The 12,117-nt window shown below is 45.2% G+C and overlaps 1 protein-coding gene and 1 pseudogene across 3 annotated transcripts in view; one reads left to right on the top strand and one right to left on the bottom strand.

The window, feature by feature from the left end:
• The window catches only part of LOC126262258 (ERC protein 2-like), a 637,007-nt gene that overhangs the window by 482,364 nt on the left and 142,526 nt on the right, over positions 1-12,117 (bottom strand). The window lies entirely within an intron of this gene.
• On the top strand, positions 9,537-9,654 carry LOC126191884 (5S ribosomal RNA; annotated as a pseudogene).

The following is a 12,117-nucleotide window of genomic DNA, read 5'->3' on the forward strand; positions in this document are numbered from 1 at the left end:
GCAATGCAGGCTGCTATTCTCCCATGGAGACGATCGTAGAGATGCTGGATGTAGTCCTGTGGAACGGCTTGCCATGCCATTTCCACCTGGCGCCTCAGTTGGACCAGCGTTCGTGCTGGACGTGCAGACCGCGTAAGACGACGCTTCATCCAGTCCCAAACATGCTCAATGGGGGACAGATCCGGAGATCTTGCTGGCCAGGGTAGTTGACTTACACCTTCTAGAGCACGTTGGGTGGCACGGGATACATGCGGACGTGCATTGTCCTGTTGGAACAGCAAGTTCCCTTGCCGGGCTAGGAATGGTAGAACGATGGGTTCGATGACGGTTTGGATGTACCGTGCACTATTCAGTGTCCCCTCGACGATCACCAGTGGTGTACGGCCAGTGTAGGAGATCGCTCCCCACACCATGATGCCGGGTGTTGGTCCTGTGTGCCTCGGTCGTATACAGTCCTGATTGTGGCGCTCACCTGCACGGCGCCAAACACGCATACGACCATCATTGGCACCAAGGCAGAAGCGACTCTCATCGCTGAAGACGACACGTCTCCATTCGTCCCTCCATTCACGCCTGTCGCGACACCACTGGAGGCGGGCTGCACGATGTTGGGGCGTGAGCGGAAGACGGCCTAACGGTGTGCGGGACCGTAGCCCAGCTTCATGGAGACGGTTGCGAATGGTCCTCGCCGATACCCCAGGAGCAACAGTGTCCCTAATTTGCTGGGAAGTGGCGGTGCGGTCCCCTACGGCACTGCGTAGGATCCTACGGTCTTGGCGTGCATCCGTGCGTCGCTGCGGTCCGGTCCCAGGTCGACGGGCACGTGCACCTTCCGCCGACCACTGCCGACAACATCGATGTACTGTGGAGACCTCACGCCCCACGTGTTGAGCAATTCGGCGGTACGTCCACCCGGCCTCCTGCATGCCCACTATACGCCCTCGCTCAAAGTCCGTCAACTGCACATACGGTTCACGTCCACGCTGTCGCGGCATGCTACCAGTGTTAAAGACTGCGATGGAGCTCCGTATGCCACGGCAAACTGGCTGACACTGACGGCGGCGGTGCACAAATGCTGCGCAGCTAGCGCCATTCGACGGCCAACACCGCGGTTCCTGGTGTGTCCGCTGTGCCGTGCGTGTGATCATTGCTTGTACAGCCCTCTCGCAGTGTCCGGAGCAAGTATGGTGGGTCTGACACACCGGTGTCAATGTGTTCTTTTTTCCATTTCCAGGAGTGTACTTCACGCATATACTGAGGAACCAAAACATTATGATCACCTGATTAATGGCTTGTTTGTCCTCTTTTGAGCGAAATACAAAACTGATTCTGCGTATCAGGGATCCGACAGTTTGCTGGTAGGTTTGCGGAACAATGTGGCATTAGATGTCTACGCAACGGTCACGTAATTCGCGTAAATAACTGGCCGCCCATTTGCATACGTGATGATGGTGCCCGATAATGACCCAGATGCGTTCCATAGGATTTACATCAACGTGAGTTCACTATAATGCTCCTCAAACCACTGCAGCACGGTTCTGGCTCCGAGACACGGACAATTATACTGCTGAAAGATGACATCGCCTTCGGGGAAGACATCACGCATGAAGGGCTGCAGGTGGTTCACAGCTGTCAGGGTGTCTCCGATTACTACAACAGGTCCATTGCAAGCGCAAGAGAACGACGCCCGCAGCGTAATACTGCTCTGCTCCCATCAGCCTGCATCCGTGTCGCACTGCACGTTTCAAGCCGCCGTTCACCTCGATGACGGCGTTTGTGGAAACGACCATCGACCTAGTGTAGCAAAAATGTGGTTCACCCGAAGAGCTGACACGATTCCACTGATCGACGGTCGTATCCCGACAGTCCCGTGCACACTGCAATCGTAAATGACGATGTCGTTGGGTCAGCACGTGAACACATACCGGAAGTCTGCTGCAGAGCTGTATGTTCAACAGTGTAGAATGAACGGTGAGCTCCGAAACACTTATGCGTGCACCAGCATTGTGCTCTTTCTGCAGAGATGCCACAGATCACCATCTATCTTATTTTACAGAGCAGACAAGCCTCCGAACCCCATATTCTGTGAATAGTCGTGGGCATCCAACCATCTAGCGCCTAGCATAGTTTCAGTATCCTTCTTCCACTTTCTGTAGATGTTCACGATAGTATCACGTGAACATTCGACCAGCTTCGCCGTTTTCGAGATTCTAGTTCACAGGCCCTGCGTAACAATAATCTGCCCTCTGTCGAAATCCATTACCTCAATGGGTTTCCCCCTTTCGCAGCCCATATCTTTGCTACGGTGATCCCCCGTCCGTTCTACTCCGTCTACACACTTGTTTAGCGCGTCACGTGCCGCAACGCCAGCAGGCGGCATCCAGCGTCTTGGGGCCGGGAGGGGGGGGGGGGGCAGTGGCCATAATGTTTGGTCTGATGAGTGTATTCAGCAAACGGAAAATCGGGGATGAGATCATGATGAAGTATCACCTTTCACACTTTTGTGTCTATGCATATTATAGCTACACTTGATACCTATCGGGTTTTCTTCTAGAAACGCCAGTGCTTGAGGTAATGTTTCGATGTCTGGCTGGTTAACCAAATGTGTCACTTAAATGAACCTTACCTACAGTTTGTAACTCCCAAACTCTCAAACTCTGATACGTCAAAATGTATGAAACTGCAACTGCATGTGTAGTCAGTTCTGACTCTCACGAGGCTTCAGGTACAAATAGGAACATTTAGATCAGGGGTCTCCAAACTACGGCCCGCGGGCCGAAACCGGCCCGCGAGGGCCGGCAAACCGGCCCGCGTTAGCTGGCCGAACATCCCCGGTATCCGGCCCGCCAAATATTTGAGGTGGTACTTATACTGCCAACAATTGAGTATCGAGGCCTATCGCGACCAATACATCGCGACATTGTCGGAGCTCTATCTCTACAAAGCGGAAGGTCATGGCTAAACTTGTGGCTATCCACAATAAAAAGACAGACCATTCTCCGTGCGATAGTGAAAAAAAAGAACGATTAACAGACTAGTTTGGTTAAAACATTTTAAGTAAAAAAATTATTTGCGTTTTATTCTACTCACGAGTCTGGTGCAAATCTTTCAAATGGACGCCACTTCGGCGACTAGCCTTAGTAATCAATCATTATGGAAGATGCTTCTTAAGCGAGGTTTCACTTTCTTTTGATTACATTGTAAAATACACATAGCAAGTAAATCGTATAAAATATTTTTATTTAAAGGCAGTTTAAAGAAAATATTTTAGTTGTAACTGATGTATAAAAATAACTGTAATTAATTTATATCTTCAAAACTCACAGTGTTAGAGTATTCACGTAAAGAAATATAACATCTTAGTGATAATTAGTGAAAAAATACTCAAATCGTGCTATACGTATTTCCATTTTCAGATTTTCTAGTACAGCGCATAAAACACTAAAAAAACTCGTGAGACACTCGCAACATAGACACAATCACGCAACAGAACTATCAAATATAAGCTCTGGCTCTGCTACTCGCTACATAACTAAACTTATTGTTGCGCCGCTTGAAATAACATTGCGTTGACATACTCTACCTCTGTTACGCCTTGCAGTAATAGTGTTGCTAACAATGATTTTGAGATTTCGATAACTTTCCAAGACGCTTTCGTGAAGAATGTGCAGTGACACACTTTTTTGTCGGTGAAATTCGCCAGGATTAAATAAAAATCGTAGTTCGTTTTAGTGCTAGCTATTCCCATAACCTTAGATTTTTGCGATTTCATCTTTCCTTTAGCCTTACATTACGGTGATCATGGAGTGCTAGTGTGATTTAATCCCACTAGGAAGATCTTGGCCCTTATGACTTCGTGGAGGAGTCAATGTGGCCCGCGACTAAAAAGTTTAGATACCCCTGATTTAGATAAATGAACCTAATTACATCCTTGTATTGCGGTTCTTGTAAAACCACAAAAAATAAAGGAATATTAATATTTGAGTAGCTGGTGCCCTACAGCTCGTAAGTACGCTACGTGATCAAAAGCACCCGGACTACCCTCAAAAACATACGTTTTTCATATCAGATGCACTGTGCTGCCACCAACTGCCAGGTACTCGATATCAGCGATCTCAGTAGTCATTAGACATAGTAAGAGAGCAGAATGGGGCGCTCCGCGGAACTCACGGACTTCGAACGTTGTCAGGTGATTGGGTGTCAATTGTGTAATACGTCTGTACGCCAGATTTCTACACTCCTAAACATCCCTAGGTCCACTGTTTCCGATGTGACAGTGAAATGGAAAAGTGAAGGGACACGTACAGCACAAAAGCGTACAGCCCGACCTCGTCTGCTGACTGACAGACACCGCCGACAGTTGAAGAGGGTCGTAATGTATACTAGACTGACATCTATCCAGACCATCACACAGGAATTCCTAACTGTATCAGGTTCCTCTTGGGTAAAATATTCCGGAGGTAAAATAGTCCCCCATTCGGATCTCCGGGCGGGGACTACTCAGGAGGACGTCGTTATCAGGAGAAAGAAAACTGGCATTCTACGGATCGGAGCGTGGAATGTCAGATCCCTTAATCGGGCAGGTAGGTTAGAAAATTTAAAAAGGGAAATGGATAGGTTAAAGTTAGATATAGTGGGAATTAGTGAAGTTCGGTGGCAGGAGGAACAAGACTTTTGGTCAGGTGATTACAGGGTTATAAATACAAAATCAAATAGGGGTAATGCAGGAGTAGGTTTAATAATGAATAAAAAAATAGGAGTGCGGGTTAGCTACTACAAACAGCATAGTGAACGCATTATTGTGGCCAAGATAGACACAAAGCCCATGCCTACTACAGTAGTACAAGTTTATATGCCAACTAGCTCTGCAGATGATGAAGAAATAGATGAAATGTATGACGAGATAAAAGAAATTATTCAGGTAGTGAAGGGAGACGAAAATTTAATAGTCATGGGTGACTGGAATTCGTCAGTAGGAAAAGGGAGAGAAGGAAACATAGTAGGTGAATATGGATTGGGGGGAAGAAATGAAAGAGGAAGCCGCCTTGTAGAATTTTGCACAGAGCATAACTTAATCATAGCTAACACTTGGTTCAAGAATCATAAAAGAAGGTTGTATACCTGGAAGAATCCTGGAGATACTAATAGGTATCAGATAGATTATATAATGGTAAGACAGAGATTTAGGAACCAGGTTTTAAATTGTAAGACATTTCCAGGGGCAGATGTGGATTCTGACCACAATCTATTGGTTATGAACTGCAGATTGAAACTGAAGAAACTGCAAAAAGGTGGGAATTTAAGGAGATGGGACCTGGATAAACTGAAAGAACCAGAGGTTGTAGAGAGTTTCAGGGAGAGCATAAGGGCACAATTGACAGGAATGGGGGAAAGAAATACAGTAGAAGAAGAATGGGTAGCTCTGAGGGATGAAGTAGTGAAGGCGGCAGAGGATCAAGTAGGTAAAAAGACGAGGTCTAATAGAAATCCTTGGGTAACAGAAGAAATATTGAATTTAATTGATGAAAGGAGAAAATATAAAAATGCAGTAAATGAAGCAGGCAAAAGGGAATACAAACGTCTCAAAAATGAGATCGACAGAAAGTGCAAAATGGCTAAGCAGGGATGGCTAGAGGACAAATGTAAGGATGTAGAGGCTTGTCTCACTAGGGGTAAGATAGATACTGCCTACACGAAAATTAAAGATACCTTTGGAGAAAAGAGAACCACTTATATGAATATCAAGAGCTCAGATGGCAACCCAGTTCTAAGCAAAGAAGGGAAGGCAGAAAGGTGGAAGGAGTATATAGAGGGTTTATACAAGGGCGATGTACTTGAGGACAATATTATGGAAATGGAAGAGGATGTAGATGAAGATGAAATGGGAGATAAGATACTGCGTGAAGAGTTTGACAGAGCACTGAAAGACTTGAGTCGAAACAAGGCCCCGGGAGTAGACAACATTCCATTAGAACTACTGACGGCCTTGGGAGAGCCAGTCCTGACAAAACTCTACCATCTGGTGAGCAAGATGTATGAGACAGGCGAAATACCCACAGACTTCAAGAAGAATATAATAATTCCAATACCAAAGAAAGCAGGTGTTGACAGATGTGAAAATTACCGAACTATCAGTTTAATAAGTCACAGCTGCAAAATACTAACGCGAGTTCTTTACAGACGAATGGAAAAACTGGTAGAAGCGGACCTCGGGGAAGATCACTTTGGATTCCGTAGAAATGTTGGAACACGTGAGGCAATACTAACCTTACGACTTATCTTAGAAGAAAGGTTAAGAAAAGGCAAACCTACGTTTGTAGCATTTGTAGACTTAGAGAAAGCTTTTGACAACGTTAACTGGAATTCTCTCTTTCAAATTCTGAAGATGGCAGGGGTAAAATACAGGGAGCGAAAGGCTATTTACAATTTGTACAGAAACCAGGTGGCAGTTATAAGAGTCGAGGGGCATGAAAGGGAAGCAGTGGTTGGGAAAGGAGTGAGACAGGGTTGTAGCCTCTCCCCGATGTTATTCAATCTGTATATTGAGCAAGCAGTAAAGGAAACAAAAGAAAAATTCGGAGTAGGTATTAAAATTCATGGAGAAGAAGTAAAAACTTTGAGGTTCGCCGATGACATTGTAATTCTGTCAGAGACAGCAAAGGACTTGGAAGAGCAGTTGAACGGAATGGACAGTGTCTTGAAAGGAGGATATAAGATGAACATCAACAAAAGCAAAACGAGGATAATGGAATGTAGTCGAATGAAGTCGGGTGATGCTGAGGGGATTAGATTAGGAAATGAGACACTTAAAGTAGTAAAGGAGTTTTGCTATTTAGGGAGTAAAATAACTGATGATGGTCGAAGTAGAGAGGATATAAAATGTAGACTGGCAATGGCAAGGAAATCGTTTCTGAAGAAGAGAAATTTGTTAACATCGAGTATAGATTTAAGTGTCAGGAAGTCGTTTCTGAAAGTATTTGTATGGAGTGTAGCCATGTATGGAAGTGAAACATGGACGATAACCAGTTTGGACAAGAAGAGAATAGAAGCTTTCGAAATGTGGTGCTACAGAAGAATGCTGAAGATAAGGTGGGTAGATCACGTAACTAATGAGGAGGTATTGAATAGGATTGAGGAGAAGAGAAGTTTGTGGCACAACTTGACTAGAAGAAGGGATCGATTGGTAGGACATGTTTTGAGGCATCAAGGGATCACAAATTTAGCATTGGAGGGCAGCGTGGAGGGTAAAAATCGTAGAGGGAGACCAAGAGATCAATACACTAAGCAGATTCAGAAGGATGTAGGTTGCAGTAGGTACTGGGAGATGAAGAAGCTTGCACAGGATAGAGTAGCATGGAGAGCTGCATCAAACCAGTCTCAGGACTGAAGACCACAACAACAACATCAGGTTCCACTGCAAGTACTACGACAGTTCGGCGGGAGGTGACAAAACTTGTATTTCATGGTCGAGCGGCTGCTCGTAAGCCACACATCAAGCCAGTAAATGCCAAACGATGCCTCGCTTGGTGTAAGGAGCGTAAACACTGGACGATTGAACAGTGGAAAAACGTTGTGTGGAGTGACAAATCACGGAACACAATGTGGCGATCAGATGGCAGGATGTGGGTATGACGAACGACCGCTGAACATCATCTGCCAGTAAAATTCGGAGGCGTTGATGTTATGATGTGGTCCGTGTTTTTCATGGCGGGGACTTGCACCCCTTGTTGTTTTGCGTGGCACTATCGCAGCACAGGCCTACAGTGATGTTTTTACCACCTTCTTGCTTCCCACTGTGGAAGAGCAATTCAGGGATGGCGATGGCATCGTTCAACATGATCGAGCACCTGTTCATAATGCACGGCCTGAGGCGGAGTGATTACACGACAATAACATCCCTGTAATGGACTGGCCTGCACACAGTCCTGACCTGAATCCTATAGCACACCTTTGTGATGTTTTGGAACGCCGACTTCGTGACAGGCCTCACCGACCGTCATCGACACTTCTCAGTGCAGCACTCCGTGAAGAATGGGCTGCCATTCCCCAAGAAACCTTCCAGCACCTGACTGAACGTGTGCCTGCGAGAGTGGAAGCTGTCATCAAGGCTAAGGGTGGGCCAACACCAAACTGAATTCCAGCGTTACCGATGGAGGGCGCCACGAACTTGTAAGTAATTTTCAGCCAAGTGTCCGAATACTTTTAATCACATAGTGTATTTGGGAAACACTATAATTCAATCGCCAGGAGTTACTGGCAAATAATTCTTTATTCATGACAATATTAAAACTTTTGTTTCAAATGACATAAAAGTCATCCTGCGTCAGTTTTTAATCTCTGTCTACATACTACAATATACCTCTATCCGTATGGAGACACACTACATACTGTCTAGTATATAGAGTGTCTCTACATGAAAGGATGTGTCATGATTTTAATAGCAAACAGCAGTTGTAAGGTGGGACGCTATCGTCACAGGTCGGTCCCAAGTAAAAGATAAATCGATATGTTTCGTGTCAAATAACAGTTTTACATTAGTCGTGTAATGGGGACTTCCGAATGAGGATCTCTATCTCTACATCTACAGCTACACTCTACAAACCGTGATTCTCTTTTCTGTTCTACTTGTAAGTGGAGCGAGGGAAATCGGCTGTCTATATGCTTTCAAACGAGCCCTAATCTCACGTATCTTGTATTCGCAGTCCCTGCGCAGGTGTACGTTGGAGGCAGTAGAATCGTTCAGCAGTCTGTCGCAGCTGCCTGAACTTCGTCAACAGCGTTTCACGAAAAGAGCGTCGTCCACCTCCCACGGCATCCCATTTGAGTTCATAAAACATTTCCGTAATACTCCCGTGTCGATCGAACCTATCGGTAACAAATCTTGCAACATGCCTCTGAACTGCTTCGATGTCTCCATTTTATCCAACCTTGTGGGGTCCCAAAGACTCGAGCAGTACTCAAGAATGGGTCACATTAGTATTCTACTCGCGGTGTCCTTTATAGATGAGCTAACCTTTCCTAGGATTCCGCTAATCAACCGAAGTCGACCATTGGCCTTCCCTACAACCGACCTTATGTCGTCGTTACATTTCTCGTCGCTTTGTACAGTTACGTCTAGATACTTAATCAACATGACTGTGTCACGCACCACCCCACTATTACTGTATTCGAACATTACAGGATTGTCGTTGTGCATTAACTTTGTAAGGTTTCTGGTTTATTTTTTGTTTTCAATGAAAGTGATGGAAGCTCTCTTTTTATTCGATGTTTCATTCTTTATATCTGTACACAGGATATCCTTCAAACGTAATTCTCCAACAATCGATATGTTGCGACACAGATGTTCTGAGTACAAGCAATGTGACCTTTGGTTGTCAGTAGCATTGTTGTCGCCAGTAGCATTCACTGGAAGTTAAGTGAGGGAGTCGGATCTCGATCACGCTACTGAACGGTCTACAAATAGCTAGCGAAGCACAGAGATAAAAATGCAAAGAATGCTAAATTTTGGAAATATGATTTGGTAAAGATTGCTTTGGGCCAACGGCCTTGTCGCAGTGGTAATACCGGTTCCTGTCAGATCACCGAAGTTAAGCGCTGTCGGGCTGGGCTCGCACTTGGATGGGTGACCATCCGGTCTGCCGAGCGCTGTTGGCAAGCGGGATGCACTCCGACCTTGTGAGACAAACTGAAGAGCTACTTGATTGAGAAGTAACAGCTCCTCTCTCGTAAACTGCCATATGGCTGGGAGAGCGGTGTGCTAACCACATGCCCCCCATATCCGCATCCAGTGATACCTGTGGGCTGAGGATGACACGGCGGCCGGTCGGTACCGTTGGTCCTTTCAAGGCCTGTTCGGACGGAGTTTAGTTTCGTAAGATTTTTAGGTAATTTTGTAGCTGCATTACTTGCTCGCGCATAATTTATCATGAGTTTGAGAAACTTAGCGATGTTTTCTTTATTGGTACGGGTTGGTTAGTTTCAGTGTCGAGAAGACATCTAGTAAAAATATTTTGTTCACCTGGTTTGCTCTCAAGAGTTACAGATACGCCAGTCCTTTACCATTTGAGCAACTAATCCAACGGCGGAGTAATAAATTTAGTATAAGTGACTTTTGTAAAGATGGTTGCAACTGTTAAGGAATCAAAGTTTCAATGCAGTTTTTGAACGTTAGTCTTTTCTACATCACTCAGTAAATGCAATATCTTCCACCTTCTCCTCACGAAAGTTTTATTTGCTACCTGTGTGTCGCCGGTCCCGATGCCGCTAGGTAAATCAAAAGATTTGTTAAGGCGTGTGTCGCCGGTCCCGCTTCACAAGGTAAATCAAAAGATTTGTTAAGGACAGTTAAACATTACAGTCAGAACACACTTGAATGACGCACAATAAAGCATTGCATTTCAAAATTAATATAAGGTTCATTTAGGTCAAGTTCAGTCCAGACCTCATTTCTTATGCAGACAGTCTTATTCTCACAGTGCAGCGTTACATTCGCGTGTATATCATTTAATTTTTAACTTTATTTAGTCACTTTTGGTACGTAAATTTACATGGTATTGTAAGAGAAGCAATTTGGACATTTGTTCTTTTAAAATTTGGTTTGTGATTTTATGTAGAATGTTTGCTCTGTTAGTTCTGTATTGCAGCTGTGACGGCACGCTTTGTAGTACTGTTCACGAACTGCCCAGTACAGAATTTCACAGGACATTTTATTTAGTACACATTTTACATTTTCTAAAAGTTAATTCAAATACAGTTATACAGTTCCAGATAGGTCTGGCGATACCTTTTATCAGATAGCGTTTACGTATTACACCACTTTCATTGTTCAGGATCACAATACAGACACACACGAAGTTAAAAACAGAAATCCAGTTCAGTTTAGTTCAACACAGCATAAAACTTTATAAGAGTTACAACTTACACATTTCCACATTTGGAGGAAGCAGCTATTCATCGCACCAAGTGCAAGTATGTCTGAGTCATCCTGTATCCTCAAACATTCACTCAACGACATTTTGCCGCACGCTACAGCGTCATCAGAAAACAGTCGCAGATTGCTGCTCGCCTTATACGACAGATCGTTTACGTACACAGAGAACAAAAGCGGTCCTATCACACTTCCTTGGAGCACTCCTGACGACACCATTGTCTCCGATGAACTCTCGCCGTGCAGAACAACATAGTGGATCCTATTACTTAACAAGAGCTCGATCCACTTACATATCTGCTGATCTACTCTGTAAGCTAGGACCTTCGTTAACAGTCTATAGTGTGGCGCCTGTCAAACGCTTTCCGGAAACCTAGGAATGTGGAATCTGCCTGTTGCCGTTCTTCCATGGTTCGCAAGATATCGTGTGAAAAAACAGGAAACTGAGTTTCGCACGAGCCTTGCATTCCAAATCCGAGCTGATTTCAGGATAGAAGCGTTACTGTCACCAGTACAGATGATTCTGCAAAGGTTGGCTGATGTGAATGGGCCACTTGCTAAGCACTCAGGACTGCTGGATCAGAAATTCGGTTCCGTATTCAGAACTGGTGCAAGTATATTTGGCTCCTACGCAGTCCCGATAGCGAGTGGCAACCCTGTGTCGGGCCGTGACGCGCCACGCAGCTGCCAGTGCGGGAATCTGAGTCAGCAAAAAGAGAACGCCGCGCGCGTACGGCTCTGGAGTATGTATTTAGCGGCCTCCCACTCGACGGGCAGATGCGGTTACACGGGTATACACCCTGCTCCTCCGTGTCTTTTCAGCGGTCAGAGGCACCAAGCCTACCGTCGGGGCCTTTGTGATTCATCTCACACGTACCTCTCCCCCCCCCCCCCCCCCCCATCTTTCCTCTCTCTCCGGCATTCAAATACGTTCCTGATTCGCGGTGAACAAAGCAAATTTTTGCTAACAGACGTGTAGGCTTTACTGCAGCAAAAATAAAAGTAACAAAGTCTCAGTTATCACAGTAGCTGAAAAAGCGCAAAATAAAACCGGCCTAATTGAATTTGCACAGGGACGCTAAGGCATGGCGAAAGTTCTGAGCATCTCAGTGCACGGCGTCATAGCAACAGAAAGGTCATTAGAGACGACGCACACGCAGGGATTGGTGAAGTATTGCAAAGGAAAGAGG

The sequence above is a fragment of the Schistocerca nitens genome, chromosome 6 (assembly GCF_023898315.1).
Source record: "Schistocerca nitens isolate TAMUIC-IGC-003100 chromosome 6, iqSchNite1.1, whole genome shotgun sequence".
Lineage (NCBI taxonomy): Eukaryota > Metazoa > Arthropoda > Insecta > Orthoptera > Acrididae > Schistocerca > Schistocerca nitens.